Source organism: Euprymna scolopes, chromosome 40 (assembly GCF_053919585.1).
Source record: "Euprymna scolopes isolate OS-2025 chromosome 40, ASM5391958v1, whole genome shotgun sequence".
Lineage (NCBI taxonomy): Eukaryota > Metazoa > Mollusca > Cephalopoda > Sepiida > Sepiolidae > Euprymna > Euprymna scolopes.
The window spans coordinates 41,725,030-41,744,894 of record NC_136521.1 but is presented as its reverse complement, the minus strand read 5'-3'; positions in this window follow the sequence as shown (position 1 = coordinate 41,744,894).

The following is a 19,865-nucleotide window of genomic DNA, read 5'->3' as shown; positions in this document are numbered from 1 at the left end:
TTAGACTCGAAGACAGCCATATTGTAGTCAGCTGGAAAGCAGAAAAACGGAAGACAATTCCATAGGCGTGCAGTTCTAAGAAAAAAGCTTTGCTCATGGAATCTACGCTTGGGTTTAGGTACAGATAAAGAGTGTGGGAAATTAGTGATAGTGTTTTCTGCTAGACAGGTGTTTCTTGTGAAAGTTTGGCCAGGGGGGACCATAGAATGGAGCACAGCCGAGCACCTGCCATGAAAATAACGATACATCAGAGACAAACTCGCAGCATCTCTTCTGTGAGAAAGAGGTTGCAGGGAAGAGAAAAGGACATTCCCCCACAAGGCTACGAAGTCTATTTTGAATTCTATCAAGGCAGGATAAGCACTTTCTAGCAAATCCTGCCCAGATGTGGCAACAGTACTCCATCCTTGGATGTACCTGGCTCTTATATAGATAGAGAATTGCATCAGCAGTGAGATATCTACTGGATCGATAGAAACATCCCACCATTTTTCCAGCGGTCTTGGCAACGGATTTAATGTATGTGTTCCATTTTAGATCAGGAGTAACGGTCAAGCCAGAAACTTGTCAAAATATGAGGCCTCCTTAAGACGAGAGCCATTAATTTCAATTGATGCCAGATGGGGATCAGAGCGTTGATGATGTAAATATAAAAGCTTGGTTTTAGATGCATTATAAGTATCAAGCCACCCCTTTCCTCATTGTACCACTTTTTCAACATCAGAGGAGAAAGAATCAGAGAGAACTTAGTCGTTTACTGTCTTAGATGTGCTACTATAGATAGTGGTGTCATCAGCATAGATGTCTACGAATGATGTAAGGATGTGATTTGGAAGATCATTTATATAGACCAGGAAGAGAGTAGGGCCCAGGAACGACCCCTGAGGGACTCCAGCATTAATACTAAGAGCATCTGATTTCTGACCAGCAACCACTACTCTTATGAACCTATCAGAGAGAAATGATTTAATAATTGAGAAGACATTTCCAGCTATACCATAGCTGGAGATCTTGTGAAGTTAACCTTTATGCCATACTCTATGAAAGGCCTTTGGTATGTCAAGAGCAATTGCCCTAGAAAGGTAGCCTCCGTCGAGAGATTCGCTAATCCTATGAGATATAACTGTAAGCACATCTGCTGTAGATCTTGCAGAACGGAAACCATATTACGTGTCACTAAGAAGGTTATTTTTGCTAAGATGGTTGATTACTTCTCTATTAACACAGATTCCAGCAACTTACTCATGACGTACAGGAGACTTATTGGCCTGTACCGTGAGGGAGATGACCGGTCACCTGAATTCTTAAATACGGGGCATACTGATGAAATTTTCCAGGGTGACGGGAAGCAATTTTCCTTAAGATAACGTTTAAACAGTTTTGTAAGGATTGGAGCAAGTTCTAGCTGAAGTCCTTTGAGTACTATAATTGGAATACCGTCAGGGCCGATTGCTTTACTGGAATCAAGGTTTTTGATTAGCTTGGCAACATCACGTACAGATATTTGTATATCACATAGCATGTTTTCTGATACAGGAGGAAATATTGGAGGTTGGCAGCCTTGGTCGCAATGGTTAGAATTAGCTGCAAAGTTCTTGGCAAAGAGTTTGGCTTTGTCTGCGCTGACGAGATTACCCCACGCCCATTTATGAGAGTTGGGATAGAGCACGTGCTTCTGTTCAGGATTCTGTTTGCTATTTGCCAAAACTGGTGGCAACCAAGCCGCTGCTCAGCTACTTTGGACTTGACGGACTGAGCATACAACTCTCTTGCGTTCTTTATTACTTCCTTACAATGGTTGCTGGCAGTCCTGAAAGCGGCTTTAGTTTTCATACATCTATTACGTTGGAAACAGTGGAAAAAGTGATTTCTGTGCGCAATGGCAGCAGCACATTCTGGAGAGAACCATGGCTGGCTGTTAGGTTTTTGCTGAAACTTTTTCGAGGGTATGAAACGGTCAATACCTACAATTAACCATTCCGTCAGGTCGAATACTATAGAGGACACATCCTTTTTAAACATGGAATGCAGAGGCAGATCAGATATAAATGTACGGAAGCTATCCCAGTCAGCCTTAGTGTATCGATATACTTTACGATGGAGAGGTACGTCTGGGGACATTTCATTTTTATCTTAATTGATACAACAGAGTGGTCGGAAGAGCCAAGAGGCGACAGAACAGAAACTGAACATAGTTCAGAGCAAGTTGTGAGAAAAAGGTCTAGTAGGCTCGCATACTGGCCATCATTGTCGGGCACACGTTGGAAGGAATGGAAAAAGTGATTTCTGTGCGCAATGGCAGCATCCCATTCTGGAGAAAACAATGGCTGGTTGTTAGATATTTGCCGGAATTTTTTCGAGTGTATGAAACGGTCTATACCTACAATTAACCATTTAAAAGATTCTATTGTGCCTTTTCTTAAAATATATCTTGCATTTAGTTCATCGAGTATATTTACCAGGTAAATTTTTATGAGTAAAGTTATTATTATATTAACTTGAATGATAGAGGCCTTCTTAATATTCCAAGTTCTTTTCATTTCGTACATAAGCACTTGGTATTTTGTTGGTCGTTTGTGTGAAGACAAGTAATATTCTAACGACAAAAGCCGAACCAGTTCATAATCAGGATTTCGTTTATTTCACTATTTGACATTTACATGATTTTCGAATTATTTTACTTACAGGTGAATATATTTATTCGTAAGTGCGTGTCTCGTTGTGTTATTCGGAGATATGAACCATTGTGTCATCAAACCGCTCATTAGAGACAAACAGGTATTACCAATTGCACCAAACAGACAAAAAAAATAACAACAAAAAACAAAAAAAGCAAACAAAAAAAAACGTAAGGAAGACGAAAAAATTGAAAAAGCTTACTATATATACATATATATACACCAAGATATTCAAGAGTGAAAACTTGTGAATTAAAACGAAGTTATTAAGAGTGCTTAATGAAAAAGAGCAAAATATAATATTTTTATTTATATATATATATATATATATATACTAGCAAAAGTACCCGTCGTTTACTGGGTTCAGAAACAGCCTACAGAAAATGGACTCTGATTTATGAAAGTATCATAGGTTATAAAAAGGAAGGGTTATAAAGAGATAACTTCGAATTTGGGGGTATCAAGACCAAAGCAAAATATGATAAAAGTAAAAATAAAATAGATACACCCCGTAATTTATTATACCATACCTGTTTACACTGACATACTTATCACAATTTTCTGTCGATCTATATTAAAAAAAAAAAACTTGTGAAACTTTGTGACATATTTCCATTCTATGGAGGTCAGGCACGAACGAACACCCCATAATTTTATTATACCATATTTCTTCAAACTGAAACATAATTATCAAAGTATACTAACGCAGATACATATAACCCCACCATTTTATAATATCATCTTTATTTAAGTTAAAACATACTTATCAAAGTATTATTATGTACATCTATATCAAAAACACTTGTAAACGTTTTTTTCTTAATTTTTATATGTTTTATTTCCATACTTTGTGGATCAAGCGCGTACGCAGACCCCACAATTTTAATGAATCATCATTATGCCAGATCAGACATACCCATTCCTGTGTCTCGATACATCTTCTATCATTATATGTGATCAGTTTTCTATAATAGTCAACCATATAGGAGACTATTCGTGACCAGACACAAACACAGAGACGTTCAGCTTATATATATATATATATATATATATATATATATATATATATATATATATATATATATATAAACATATTATAAGATGTACACATCATTAACTTCGGAATATAGTCTTTTGTCATTTATTCACCATATTGCTCTGTAATTACATTGAGCTTCTTAAATAAGGATTGGTATATATTATAAGGAAATAAAATATATTTTACAGATATATATATATATGATTTTCAGAATGTGAGAGATTGTATAATAAATCCCACAGCCAAACAACGTCGCAGCTCACAAGAGCCATGACAGTCAACGAACTGGAAGTCCAAGACTCGAGTTTCGCCCTCATTTGGGCTCATCATTTAGACACATCCGAGCTCAGGATTCGAAACCCGAGCCTCTAGTATGCGAGGCAAGCACTCTACCAACTGAGCAAACGCCCCGCTCACAAGAATTTATATTAACCAACACAGATAAAGCAAACCGCGCCGAAATGCGACTGTGAAATGAACCCACTTCGTCTCGACAAGGGACGCGGCCGTCCAACCAGTCAATAACCCTTGCCGATGTCTCACAAGTAGGAGTTTTTTAACTCGAAGGGACGACGCCATCCAGCAGTGCTTTAACCCAACGAGCAACTTATAATAGGATTTTCAGAATGTGAGAGATTGTATAAGAAATTCCACAGCCAAACATGACAGTCAACGAACCGGAAGTCCAAGACTCGAGGTTCGCCCTCATTTGGGCTCATCAGTTAGACACATCTGAGCTTTGGTAGAGTGCTTGCCTCGCATGCAAGCTTTGGTAGAGTGCTTGCCTCGCATGCAAGAGGCTCGGATTTCGAATCCTGAGCTCGGATGTGTCTAACTGATGAGCCCAAATGAGGGCGAAACTCGAGTCTTGGACTTCCAGTTCGTTGACTGTCATGGCTCTTTTGAGCTGCGACGTTGTTTGGCTGTGGAATTTATTATATATATATATATATATATACAGTGATGATCATATTTATTGGCACGGTAAAATAAAAGTTAAATTTTGTCTAATAAATTCTAAAAAAGGGATTAAATTAAAGAAAATACCAAAGTATATTATGTATTTTTAACTGGCCTTTCCGATGCAGCAATCGGATTTTAGAAAAAATAAAGAAAACTTCAATATTAATATAAGACTATTTATTGTTCCACATGATCTAACCAAATCTGTAAAATGGTAAAATGTACCCAAGTTTTGATATGTTCTTTCAACATAGATAGAAACTTCTCGCTAATAATGGATTAATTTAATCGCCATTCGAAACCGATGCGAATATGGCAACTTATTCTTAAGATAAATAAAACCTTAAATCTTGGAATATACGAAATGCTTTTTTATTCATGTACAATTGTCGAAGACGCTTGAAAATCCAGTATGTTATTGCTATACATCTTATGAGATGACTGACCAATTTTTATAATTTCAGATTCAAATAAACAGCTGCATTAGGAATTGGAATACACCCTATTAAAGCCTGATTTTCACAGCTGTTAAATTTCAAAAATGCATCCTGGACGTGAAGAGACTTTAGAAAAACGTTATGCAACAAAATTCTTTTTTAAAACTTGAAAAAAAAAAAAAATGCCACAAAAACATACGGAATTCTGTATTGCTTCTGGACCACCTTGCGCGAATCGATCATCAAATTAACACCTGCAATACTATTATTCGAATAAGGAGTAGAATTAGATCTGCCAACCTCTCCATAGTTTTTTTTTGCGTTCTTGTCTGGAACAAGATGTGGCCCCACTTTATATCAGTAAACGCATTGCTGCATCTCGAGTGAAACCTAGTTTGTCTATGGATCGAGCGTTTATACGAGACGATATTAATAAGTTGACGGAGAAGCTAGAGGTGTATATTAGTAATCGTCATTACCTCTGGTCTGTAGTTAAGGGTTTCCTGTCCTTTTTTTTTTTGACTTTTTCCACTTTTGCAAGTATTTATCCATAGGTGATCAATTTGCTAAGCAACGTGCTTCCAAAGGCAATAATAAACATCTTGCTCTTCTAGTTCGTAGAAGATATGGATGTGAACCCATTAATGGAAGCAAACATATTTTCATTCTTTCGAAAACTGAACTTACAGAAATTTAAAATAAAGTTCTGTCTAAAGGATTGGATTTTTGTATTCACCCACTTTCTGCCTTTGAAGTTTTGTTCTCTCAACTGAGACATAATGTTCCTATTTCCCCGGAAAGAATTTCTGGATGAAATCTAGTTTAGTTGCCTTCGATTTGGGAGAGGTGCTAGTCTCACCGATACAGCAGTAACACACCTGTTGATTATAGCGACTTTGTCTGGAACATAACGCAATTTAAAAATATGAAAGCGTTAACATCCAATGCCAATATTTATATGTGCAAACCAGACAAAGGTGCAGGAGTGGTGATTTTGGACAAATCGGACTATGTTGAGAAAATGGAAGTTATTCTCAATGATGTTTCGAAATTCCGTAAACTCGGTCCTGTTGAGTTGCCGGATAATACTTGCAAGAACGAGGCAAAAATGCAAAGACGTCTACTTGCATTATTTAAAAAGAAAGTTTTTTGCAAAGACGCCTATGACAGGATTAGACCCTCTGTTTCACAACGTCCTAGAATGTATGGTCTCCCCAAAATCCAGAAGCAAGGTGTTCTACTGAGACCTATTTTATCAATGGTTGGTTCGGCACAACATTCTTTGGCTCCGTGGCTTGTGGAAATTCTGCAACCTGTGCGCGAGTTATACACCACGCACTGTATCCCTGATTCTTTTCAGTTTGTTGATTATGCACATGGGTTGGATTCTAATGCAGAGACATATTTTATGTGCTCATTTGATGTCTCTAGTCTCTTTACCAACATACCATTGGATGAGACTATACGTATATGTACCGACGCGCTTTGCGATGGTCGCCTGGCTACCCCACGTTTTTCTAAAGAGATTCTTATTTAACTAATTTTAATGTGCACAAAGTCTGTGGAGTTTAGTTTTTGTGATATTATGTACTGTCAGGTTGACGGGGTTTCAATGGGGAGTCCGTTGGCCCCAACTTTAGCGGATTCGTCGGGTACAATGAATCCGTTCTGTTTAATTCTACAACAAAACCCATTGCATATTTCAGATATGTTGACGACACTTTTGCTGTTTTTCCATCGCAAAGTGAAGCGTCGATATTTTTTGATAGGTTGAATTCTTTGCATGAAGCTCTAAAGTTCACTATGGAAGGTGAGAAGGACAATTCGCTTCCCTTCTTGGATGTTCTTGTCGAACGTTCAAGGAGGGCTTTCTCACTACAATTTATAGGAAGCCGACATTCACTGGCCTATATGTGAACTGGTTGTCTTTTGTACCAAAATCACGTAAGGTCGACTTACTTTGGTACATAGAGCCCTGATAATTTGTTCACCTAACAGATTGGACGCCGAACTCGATAAGATCAGGGAAATATTCATCAATAATGGTTATCCTGTTGACCTTATTGATGACTGTATTTTCAAAAAGGTTGTGGATTTTAAATCCTCTAGAAAGTTTGGGCCTTTGAAATGCCCGGTTTATTTAAAATTACCGTGGATTGGGGAAAAGAGTAACAGACTTTCCAAACAGATTCGCAGAAGTATTTATGACTGCTTTTATTCTGTCCTTGCGTTTGGTATATACTATGATACCTGCATTTCCTTCTTTTCGCAAGGATAGTTTGCCTTACATCCAAAATAGTAATGTTGTATATCAATTCAAATGCCACTGCGATGCTGGTTATGTTGGGCGAACATCCTTGCATCTTTTGACTCGTATAAACCAGCATCTTCCATCGAAGATCAGACAAGGGAGGATGGGGTCTGGTAGTCTCCCTCCTTCTGCAGCTTTGGACTCTGCTATTGGCCAGCATTTGGTTGACAACCCGTGCTGTGCCGATAGAGATAAAACTGAATAGTTCGAGGTGCTACATAGAACGGACCCTAGAAACCATTTAAAGATCTTGGAATCTGTCTCTATTGCGGTGCGGAAACCTTCTTTGTGCCGGCAGAAAGAAACATCTTACGCATTGTTTCTCTTTGGGGATCTGTGAATCTTTTCTCCCGTTTTTTCCCTCGTTGTACCATTATTTTAATCGTTTTTTAAACGTTAATGAACTTTATTTTAGTGTCCCCGTAATTTTTGTTCCCCCATCAGAACTCTTTACTTTCGACATAGTATTATTATTTTTACGCTATCGATTTTCTCCTGATGAGATGATAGCTGAAAGACCTCTCGAGAGACTCCCGCCATTATATTTAAAACTTTATTTAAATTCTGTACCTCTAAACATTTATTTAAATATATATATATATATCATGTTATATATATATATATATATATATCATGTTATATATATATATCATGTTATATATATATATCATGTTATATATATCATGTTATATATATATATATATATATATATATATATATAAAGCATAAATAACAATAGTCTACATTCCAAATTTCATGATGCTGACCATCTTACAATTCATTCCTTTATTTCAGTTGACACTTACCATTCTGAAATAAAGAAATAAATTGTAAGATGGTCAACATCCTGAAATTTGGAATATAGACTTTTGTCATTGATTCTTTATACGCTGTGTAATTACATTGAGCTTCTTAAATAAGGATTGGTATATTTAAAAAGGAAATATAAGTTTATAAAGAATATTTCCACAGAAATGCACATATATATATATATATATATATATATATATATATGTACACATATATATATATAAATATATATATATATATATATATATATATATATATATATATATATAATGAACCCAAACTAAGTACCCAATATTACTATTTTAAGATCTGATATTTAATTATTCGAAGACTATGATGTTAAGAAAAGCTTTAGATAAGAATTATATTAAAAAAATAGATAAAAGATGAAAATTAAAGTAAATTATAGACATGAAAATGAGGAGTAAAAATAAATAAATCACGAAAAAAGATGACTCGGCAGAAAAAAAAAAGAAGAATTAAAAAGAAATTGATAACGACATGTAAACTAAAAAAAAAAAAAAAAAATGGCGGTGATGTGTATCGCGCCGAATATTGAATAAAGAAAGCGATTCTTTTTGGCGCCAAATAACCAGCAAATATGATTATTCTTGCCTGGCTTTATTTCAAAGGGAAGGATAAAACGCAAGAAAAGAAGCGTGGCATTAGACAAAAGAAAACGTGGAAAAGAAAGTAAATAAGCTATCAAACAAATAATAAAATAAAACACAAAGCGGGAAAAGATGAAATGGAATAAAAATATGGAAGCCTCTACTAACCTCTGAATGCTGCGAGTAGCTTCATGTGCGCAATCATCAGAAAATAAATACGAAACCGACTCAATTTGCCGACGAAAAACAATATATATAAAACAGAAGAAAACAATAGGAAAAGATTTTTACTGAAATGAAAATTGAAATCTAAAGGCGATTCACTGATGAATGATAGTTGCTTTTAATCATGCCATCTTCATTGAAATTACGAAGGACGTTCCTATTTTGTGGATTTAACAAAGAAACCAACAAACGACTACGCGACAAAATAAATATACAATAAATAAATGTTACCATAGCCAATGAAAGTTACTTTTATACTTGGCTGACTAATTTTCTCCCGTTTATAAGTAAGCTTTAATGATTCTTATTTGCTATCAAAAATTTAGTTTTTACGAACGATTTTGAATCAAGATGGCGACAGGTTTTTGTTAGAAAGGAAGCCTCGTTTTGAAATTCGCGGTTTTTATGCTCCATAAAGTTTTTTTTCGGTGCACACGTCAGAAACTTGTGCTTTTTTCTCGTGCAGTTTCACATTCCAAACAAATTCCGTTTTTTTTTGGAGGGGGTATTTAATATTGCCATTGTACAGTGTAATATTTCCAAGCTAATTCTGTGCTTACATTTTAAGAGTTCCGCCTTCTCTTATTCTGCTGAAATAGATAAGATTGCAAATTGCATTGTTATGATGACTCGACTTATACATTCATGACCTGAAAGTTTCACCACTCTGTTCCATATATTGACGGTGTGAGTCTCTAAGAAACAATACCTGTCATGGAAGTGTATCAGAAACAAAGTTGTGCCATTTAATTCCTAGCAAAAAATGCGTTCAGAATGGTGTTGACTATGTGGAAATATAAATCATTGGACAGAATAGATTGCTCGTTTTTATGGTACAACTCTCTAACTTGTTGAATTAAAAAAATAGGAGACTTTACTTTTGGAATGACACTCGTATAACAAAGCGCGCTCTGAACTTCCATGCACAGCCATCGTTCATCGCTGGAAAAAATGCAATGAAAATGGTGGTGACTTTGTAGAAAAATAAATTCTGGAACACGAAAGGTCGCTCATTTAAACGGGATCACCTTCGTCTTCATAACTCTTCAATATTTTTCGTTAAAAGTAAGAGGCTATACTTTTGGAACGACTCTTGAATTTATTTATTTGCGGACTATTATCCTCAGCTTCTATTCGTTGTTTCACAACGTTTCGGCCAACTATTCCTCTGGCCTTCGTCAGGTGGTAAACCGTGACAGGATATGAATGCTGAGTTTCATGTATCCTTGGTAATTACGGCCTTCCATAGTTGTTGCCGTCTCATCACGTTTTGACCAAGTAAGCCTCTGTCCGGCTTTAGGTAGGATTGAAGCCGCTATCTTTAGACAAGGCACATGGAATTGTATAGACTCAACGTCTCTATCCACTGCACCACGGGCCCAGAAGGGCGATCATTTTTTTTTTTTTTGGTCTTATATATACAAGTTTTTTTTTTTTTCGTTTTTGTCTGGTCTTCCATCATCAGATCCGTATCGGATAATATATTATTTTTATTATTGGAATGCTTTTGGGATGAGCAATTTATTTATTTTTTTTTAAATTTTATTTGCAGACTATCATCCTCATCTTCTAGTTGTTGTTTCACGACGTTTCGGCCAATTATTACTCTGGCCTTCGTCAAGTGATAAAACGCAACGGGTAGTAATGCTGAGTCTCTTAACTGTATTCTGAGTAATTACGGCCTTCAATAGTTGTTGTCGTTTCACCACGTTTTGGCCAACTAAGCTTCTAGCCAGCTTTGGATAGGCTGAAACCGCTATCTTCAGACAACGCTCACCCGGAAGCGTAGAGGCAACGTCTTTATCCACTGCGCCACGGACCCAGAAGGGCAATCAAGGTTGGACTTTTTGTTATGATGTTACGTATCCAAGTTCTTCTGAACCTTACGGGTTTGATTTTGGGTTTAAAGACTTTTTTTTATGGAATTTGTGGCAAAACCAGGTTTAGACTTATTTTGATTGTGATCCTGCTGCAGGGATATTGTTTATCTCATTTTTATGGCAGATAATGCGCACTGCAACATGACATGAAGGAACAGTTTTAGAGAATATACTTATGAAAAAATCTACTTTTCCTTCTCCTCCCCATCCCCTTCTTCTTCTTTTGTTTTTTTTTGGATAAGCCAGATTCCCGGGAAGTGACGTCAAACAAAAAGTCCGTTAAAAGTCTGTATGCAAGGCCCAGGAAATGTTGTCAAAGGAAAGTAAAATTCTAAGACGCAAACTTCGCGAGTGACCACATTTTTGAAATAATGCAGGTTGGAATGCTGACTTCATCTGGGATAAATAAAAGAGATACGGAGAGCGACAGAGAAGGCGGAGGCGAGATAGCGACACGAGAGGGTGCTAGCAACACATTCATCTCCAGACCTTATTATATATTACGGGAAATAATTTGCCCGGTGAACAAATTCGCAATAAAATAAAATAAAATAGAAAATAATAATGATAATGTCGTTAATCAAATTCTGTCTGTGTTTGTTTACAATATCAGATCAGCTGGTATTTGGGCTTGACGATGAATGCACTGGAAAAATCACTTCTTATTAATGTTTAGTATTAAAATATACGAACGAAGAAATGATTTGCGGCGATTTTAAATGATACTGCTTCTTTTATCGTAATTTGAACTCATTAATGAGAAACATTAAAATAAAATGGTGAGATACACCTGGGCTTAAATAGTTGAATGCTCTATCACTAATCTATATCTTCAGATTATAATAAATCGTTTTTTTTTTTAAGAAGAAATGATTTGCTGAAATTTTATTATCTCCCTTTGCTGGCGTAACGTAAAATATTCTCCTGTAAAAATGATTCTTTTTATCTATAAGAAAGAAAGACTGTTTTAAGCTCGGATTTTTTCGATTTTCGATATTTATCGGATGAATTTCTGTACAAAACATATCTAAGAACACTGCCAGGCCTATAAATTAGCTTTATGTGAAAGTTGCACAAGATAAACTCAGCCGTTTCAGAACCTGCGAGGAAGGAACTCGCATGCACGCACACACACACACACATAAAATAACTTTTACATAATAGTAGATAAATAGATAGATAGATAGATAAATAGATAGATAGATTGATAAATAGATAGATAAATAGATAGATAGATAGATAGATAAAAAATGCCAAGAACAGCTCAATGGCTCATGTTCTTACTGTATTCCTATTTTAAAATATTGTGATATTTCGTTTGCCCGAAACCTGGAAGGGCGACTGAAAACAGAGCTAAAAAAAAAATCCCGACCACGCTCAGCTTACAAATACCCCCCCCCCCAAAAAAAAAGCAGGCATACATATCTGGCCCGCCTCTTCCGCTTCTATCCTCTTTTTATATATACCGCTTTATTTGGTATGTCTAATTTCGGACTTACTGCCTCTGACGTCATATCCAAAGTTTTTTTGCCGACATTTTAGCAAGTCATCGTCACCGTTAGATTTACTTATATTAATTTCAACGCCTTTGACGCATAATCCCGTCATGGAGACATCGGATAAGACGTCAGATTTTCTTTCACTTTCTTTTTCGCCTTCGCGTCACGGGTTCGAGCCTGCCTGCCTACTACCACTTTTAATTTTTTTTTAACACCTCTCTTCATCCTGGCTGGCGACTGTTGTTTTGATTCCCTCCTCACGCTACTACCATTTTTTTAAACACCTTTTCCACATTCACGGGTTCGAGTCTGCCTACTACCACTTTTTTTTTTTTTTTTTGCTGAACACACACCTCCAAACACCTGGTCACAAGCCCCCCCCCAGGCTAGTTATGAATAAATGTTTCGTTAAATCAAAAAGATAATTATGTATGAGAACGGAATATTCACATATATCAAAATACAACCTGGTAACGCCGGGTACTTCAGCTAGTACAAAACATAATCTATTAAATAATTTCAGATACTGAGAAACTTCCTTAAGTTCCAAGTGTTGATATGTAACGACTATGTTAAAAAAAAAGAGCCGCACTACGTTACGCTTACAATAATATCTGTAGTCTCTCAAGATCAGAGTTTACCAACCAGGGCTTCGTGGAAATCTGATTTTCCTTAAGATCGCGCGAATGGTTTCTTCAGGCAACACTGATAATTGGACTGAGATTATGTTTTTGCACATATATTCAAGTATTTTTTTCTTAACAAAGTTTTCTCATAAATGTGTGAAAATTATTATTTTAGTTATTTTTTAATTAAAGAAAGAATTCAGTTACTATATGTTTTTTTGAGGGGGAAGTCATAACTTATCAAGGCCCGAAGACGATCCAAGGATAAGATTTAAGTATAAGATAGATGGTGAGAGAAGATCAGACACGGGCAGATTATCTAAATGGACGACTTAATAGAAATTTATTCACATTAAACTTGAAAACGATCATGTTATTGACAGCAGGGAAGAAAACAGTATTTCGTTTTACAGACGCACAGTTCTAAAAAAACAAACGCTGCTCGTTGAATTTCCGTTTCGTTTTGAGCACAAATAGGGAGTGACGAAAATTGTTGGTGGTTGTTTTAGCTAGGCGGGAATTTTTATGAACGTTTTACGGGGAGCGACCATAGAGTGGAGCTCAGTCGAACACCTGTCATAAAAGTATGGATAGAGCAGAGACAACGTCTCGTCTGTGAGAAAGAGGGAGGCGAAGAGGTCATTGCCCACTAAATTTCAAAGACGGTCCTGTACCCCGTTTATTTTTTAAATCGTCAATAGACAAGCAGTATAATCTCACCCCTTCACCGTTGAACTCCCTAGATGGTAGAAAGCCTGCTACTCTAATAGTTGCCCCCTTCGGACTGCCAGAGTTTGAAATTCGACTCGTGTTTCCTTCTTCCCTGATTATACTAACCAACAATCCCCATTAGATACGATCCCAAATAGCAGCCCTTTACGTCTTTTTGGTGGGCGAAAAAGAGTAAAAATGATAGTTTTTTTTATCACCTAAACCGGTTATAACAAAAAATTACATTGTTTGCTTTTTGAAGACTAATCAATACATCTATAAGAGTGAGATGTATGTGTGTGAGGACACTTCTCAACCTATATACTCAACGGATTTTTGATCTACTGATCTGAAATTTGATATATATGATATTCAGACATGTGGAAAATATTTTAATCGGTTTTCATCTGAGAAAACAGGCTGATAAGGGGTCAAAATTGAAAAAATGGTACGTGAAGATCGTCGGACTTTTATCCGTTTGCTAGCTGTTTCACGAATACGCATGCGTGAATGTTTCACATGGCAGATGCATTATGTTAAAAATAAGTAGATTTTAATATATTTTTAAAGATCCTGTTAAACCGGCCTAATGGTTATCGTACTTGACTGTCTGTCTTTAGACTTAAACATCTTTAGATCTCAGCTCGAGTATTTTTTTTACTTAAAAGAAATAAACAGTTTAGCAAAAAAAACAAAAAAACAAACGTGGGAGCTTGTGTATTCTTTATCGTTATTTTCATGGCATGTGCTCGTCTGAGCTCCAATCTATGGCCTCCCCCCTGCCAAACTTTCACGAAAAACACTCGTCTAGTTGAAACCACTATCAATAATTTCTCCCACTCTTTATCTGTGCCTAAGCCTAAACTTGATTCTATGAACAAAGCTTCTTTCTTAGAACTGCACACCTGTGGAACTCTCTTCCGTTTCCCCGGTTTCCAGCTGACTACAATTTGGTAATCTTCAAGTCCAACGTAAACAAATTCTTGATGAACCGCCCAATCCAATTTACCAAATTTCCACTTCTAACGATTCCTACGACATTATCCCATTGACTACTGTACACTAATTACGCCTTATCCTTGAGTGGCCTTCGGGCCTTGATAAGTGGTGACTCTTATGTATGAATTAAAATATAATATTTATGCGTATTTTCCGACCAGACAACACCGTGAGCCTTCTGGTATATAAATATGATTAAAAATATTTTATGTAGGGTTCCACGTGGGTAAAAAAAAGGTTGGAAAACATTGATCTAGATAAAAGGGGTTCACGCTGTCTAGTATAAATACCAAACTGCCTGATGTAGAATTCGAACCTAAGGCAGCGATTCCATTTTGAAATTGTGTTAATCGTTTGACTGCCTGCAACCACGAAGAGTTGGTCGGTCTTTAATGATATCAATCGCGATCTTGATAAACAAGTATAGTCTGTTTCGGCAGAAGGAAGAAATAGATCAAGTTGGAGATATATTGTTAATTTAGAGCAGCGATCGGATATAGATTGAGCTGATCGGATCGGAAACTGGACAACGGAACGACGGAATAACAACAATATGACGGAGAGGAAAAGAAAAGAAAGGAAAGGTAAAAAGAGAAAAGGAAGAAGAAGAGAAGAGGAAGGAGTGGAAGAAGAAGAGGGAAAGAAGAATAGGAGTATGAAAAGAAGAAGATTAAGTAGAAGAAAGGGAAGTAGAAAAGGATGAAGAAGAAGAAAGAGAAGGAGAAAGAGAATAGAGAAAAGAAGGAGAAGACCAAGAACAAAATATGAGGAGAAGAAGAAGAAGAAGAAGAGGAGGAGGAAGAAGACGAGGAAAAAGAGGACAAAAAAACAGAAAAAAAACTTGTAGTAAAAGTAAAAGGAAAGAGAAAAAGAAGAAAAGACGAAGAAAAAGTAAAGAAAGGAGAAAAAAAGCGAAAAAAATAACAACAAAAAAACAAAGAAAGAAGAGTAGAACAAGATGATGGAGAAGAAAGAGATGAAGAAAAAAGAAAAGGAAGAAAAAGAAGAAAAGGTAGTATAAAGAGTATGACAGAGAGGAAAGGAACAGAAGAAGAAGAAGAAGAAGAAGAAGAAGAAGAAGAAGAAGAAGAAGAAAGAGCATACAAAAAGAAGGAGAAGACGAAAAACAAAGGATAAGGAAAAAGGAAGAAAAAGAAGACCAGAAAAAAGAGGAAGGAAATACAGAAAAAATTAGAAATAAGAGTAAAAGAAAACAGAAAAGGATGCAGAAAAGAGGAGAAAAAAAGAAGAAGAAAATATAGAACAAGAATAAGATTATGAAGAAGAAAAAAGACAAATAGAAAAGGTAGTATAAGAGAGAATACTAAGAATATGGCGGAGAGAAAAAAGCATAAAAGAAGAAGAAAGAAAAGAAGAAGAAGAAGACGAATAAGAAGAACAAGAAAAAGAAGAAGAATTTGAATATGGAAGAAAATGAAGTAGAAGAGGATGAAAGTGAAGAAGAAAGAGAAGAAGGATAAAGGAATGAGAAGACGAAAAAAGAGGGCAACGAAGCAGAAAAAGTTAGCAGTAGTAGTAGTAATAGTAGTCGCAGTAGTAGACAGAAAAAGAAGAAAAGAGGAAAAAGAAGTAAAGGATGTAGAAAACGAAAAGAAAAAAATAAAAAGAAGAAGAAGAAGAGGAGATTGTAATAATAAAGGTAATAACAAGAAGACTAAGAAGAAGAAAAACAAGATGAACATGATGAATAAAAAAGAATGAAAAAAGAAAAGAAAAAAGAAGAAAACGTAGAACGAGAGCAAGATGATGAAGAAGAAAGAAAAATAGAAAAGTTGTATAAGACAGAATACTGAGAAGAATATGACGGAAAGGAAGAAGAAGAAGAAGAAGAAGAAGAAGAAGAAGAAGAAGAAGAAGAAGAAGAAGAAGAAAAGACGTGGAAGAAGAAGGAAAGAATAATATGAATATGAAAGAAAATGAAGTAAAAGAAGAAAGGGAAGTAGTAAAAGAAGAAGAAGAAGAAGAAGAAGAATAAAGAATAGGAGGAAAAGGGAAGGATAAACTGAGGAGAAAGATGACAAAGAAGCAGTAAAGTTCAGAGTAGTAGTAGTAGTAGTAGTAGTAGAAGAAGAAGAAGAGGAAGAAGAAGAAGAAGGAGAAGAAGAAGTGAGGAATTTAGAAAAGAAAGGCGTAAAAGAAGTAAAGTCAGAACAAAGATAATCACAAGAAGACCAAGAAAGAAGAAAAACAAGACGAAGATGACGAAAAAGAAGAATGAAAAAAGAAAGAATTACATGTTGAAAATGAAGTAGAATGAAAAAAGACGAAAAAGAAGAAGAAGAAGAAGAAGAAGAAGAAGAAGTAGAAAAAAAACAGAATTCGAAGAGGCAGGGAAATTTCGTAAAACTAATAACACTCTTGAAATGAGTCCCGATCGAACTTTCCCTCCTTCCCACGCATATATATATCTGATCCCTGTAGTTGAGCTTTCTGTCTTTCAATCGCATGTCTTCAAAACAACCCGATCATTCGACGCACCGGTCACTTGCTGAAAAACGCCCCACGGCAAACAATCAGCATCGATAAAACCCCATATCCACTCACCTCCACCCATTGCGCTCCCCTCTCCTCAAACTCGCTCCTCCCCTTCACCGCAACAATCCGGGGCAACGGGAGGAGGCGAGTGACACTAATAAATCGCGCTCAGGCATCACCCCCCCCCCCCTGCCGTCCCCGCCATTTTTCTCCTAACCACCGAAATCTGAATTGTTTAGTTGATCAAGTTATCACGAACCGCGTCTTTCACAATCTGTCCCTTGTCTCACCCTAACACCGAGCTCCTCTCCCTCGGATCTAATCACAACTTCCCCCCCAACTCACCCGTAATTTTGCGCGCATTTTCATTTGAAGTCGCCGACACAGTCAGCGTCGGAATATTTTTGCCCAGCAACCCAGTAAAGAAACTTGTCTTATTTGCTGATAAAATTATTATGATCCATTTTTTCTATTATTTTGATTAAGTTCATATATTTTCAATTTGAAAGCCTTTTCCCGGTACGTTATAAAGGCCTTTGGCGAAACTTGTGCGTATTAAGTGTGTAATATGTCAATTTGTAATTCACACCCCGTCAAGGTCCGCGGGGGACTTGTTTCCCGAGATTTTTTCCTTCGGATCAAACTAGCGGTTTTGTTGGCAAGAAAATCTCGCGCCACCAATGAAAGATGCTTAGCGAAACTTTGCCGGGATTTAGCGCCTTTATTTCTTTCTATTATCTTTTTCCTTCCTTCTTTCTTTCTATTATTTTTTTTTCTTTCGTTCTTTCTTTCGTTCTTTCTTTCATTCTTTCTTTCTATAGCGAAATTTTGCTGCCTTTATTTTCGTTCTTTTTTATTACTTGTTTCTTTTAATCTTTCTTTTTTTTTCTTTCGTTCTTTCTTTATATTTTCTTTTTTTTATTTTTTTATTTCTTTCTATAACGAAACTTTGCCGCTATTTACTGCCTTTATTTTCTTTCTTTTTTCTGTCACCTTTCGTTCTTTCGTTCTTTCTTTTTATTACGTTTTTCTTTCGTTCTAATAACTTTCCTTCTTCCATTCTTTCTTTCCATTATCCTTTTTTCTTTCGTTCTTTCTTTCCATTATCCTTTTTTCCTTCGTTCTTTCTTTTTATTACCTTTTCTCTTTCGTCCTTTCTTTCTATTACCCTTTTCTTTCGTTCTGTCTTTCTATTACCCTTTTCTTTCGTTCTTTTACTATTTATTTCTTATCTTCTTTCTTTCTATTTCCTTTTTTTCTTTCGTTCTTTCTTTATATAGCGAAACTTTACCAGCATTTATCGCCTTTATTTTCTTTCTTTTTTTCTGTCACCTTTCGTTCTTTCTTTTTATTACGTTTTTCTTTCGTTCTAATAACTTTCCTTCTTCCATTCTTTCTTTCCATTACCTTTTTTCCTTCGTTCTTTCTTTCTATTACCGTTTTTCCTTCATTCTTTCTTTTTATTACCTTTTCTCTTTCGTCCTTTCTTTCTATTACCCTTTTCTTTCGTTCTGTCTTTCTATTACCCTTTTCTTTCGTTCTTTTACTATTTATTTCTTATCTTCTTTCTTTCTATTTCCTTTTTTTCTTTCGTTCTTTCTTTATATAGCGAAACTTTGCCAGCATTTATCGCCTTTATTTTCTTTCTATTGCCTTTTAGTTTTGTCTTTTCTTTCTTTCTTTCTTTCTTTCTTTCTTTCTTTCTTTGGCTTGTTCGCGTTTATTCATCGTTTTTCTTTCACTCCGTGGCTCCTTTCTTTTTATTACCTTTTGGATTAATCACCTTTATTTTCTTCTTTTTCTTTTAAAACTTTTTCTTTCGTTCTGTTTATAACTTATAAACTTTCATTCATTCCTTTCTTCACTCTTCTTTCTTTTTTGTTTCTTTCTTTATTTTATTTTTCTAATCGAAACATTGCCTCGATTTACTACATTTCCTTTTTATCTTTCTTTCTTTTTTTCTTTGATATTGTGGTTCCTTTTATCTTTTTTTTTACACTTATCTCTGCCATAAGGCCACTCGAGGATAAGGGTTAATGAATGTAAGATGGTAGTGTAGTAATCGTTATTGTTGTTGATTGGGTAGAATTTGTATTATTTAAGGGAGAGGCTCAACAATAACTTGTTTACATTACACTTGAAGGCTACATTATTGTAATCGGCAAGGAAGCAGACCAGTGGAACAGTGTTCAACAGGTAGGCAGTTCTAGGAAAGAATCCTTGTTCATGGAATCTGCATTTAGATTTAGGCACAAATAGAACGTGAGGCAAATGTTTAATAGTGGTTGTAGCTAGTCAAGTGCTTTTTTGTGAAAGTTTGGCATGGGGAGGGCATAGCTTCAATATAAGTTTGTTTCAGAAAAAAAAGGGTTACAGTTATAAAGTGGCCCTCTAAATCCCCAGATCAAAATCCGATTGAAACTAGGGAAAAGACCGAGAATACACAAATGTTCATCAAAAAAGAATTAGAGGCCAAACTCCATGAAGAGTGTCAGAAAATAGATCGTACCACGTGAAACAATTTAGCCAATAATTTGACAAAATCAAATAAAAGCTGTGATAAAGGCAAAAGAAGGACAT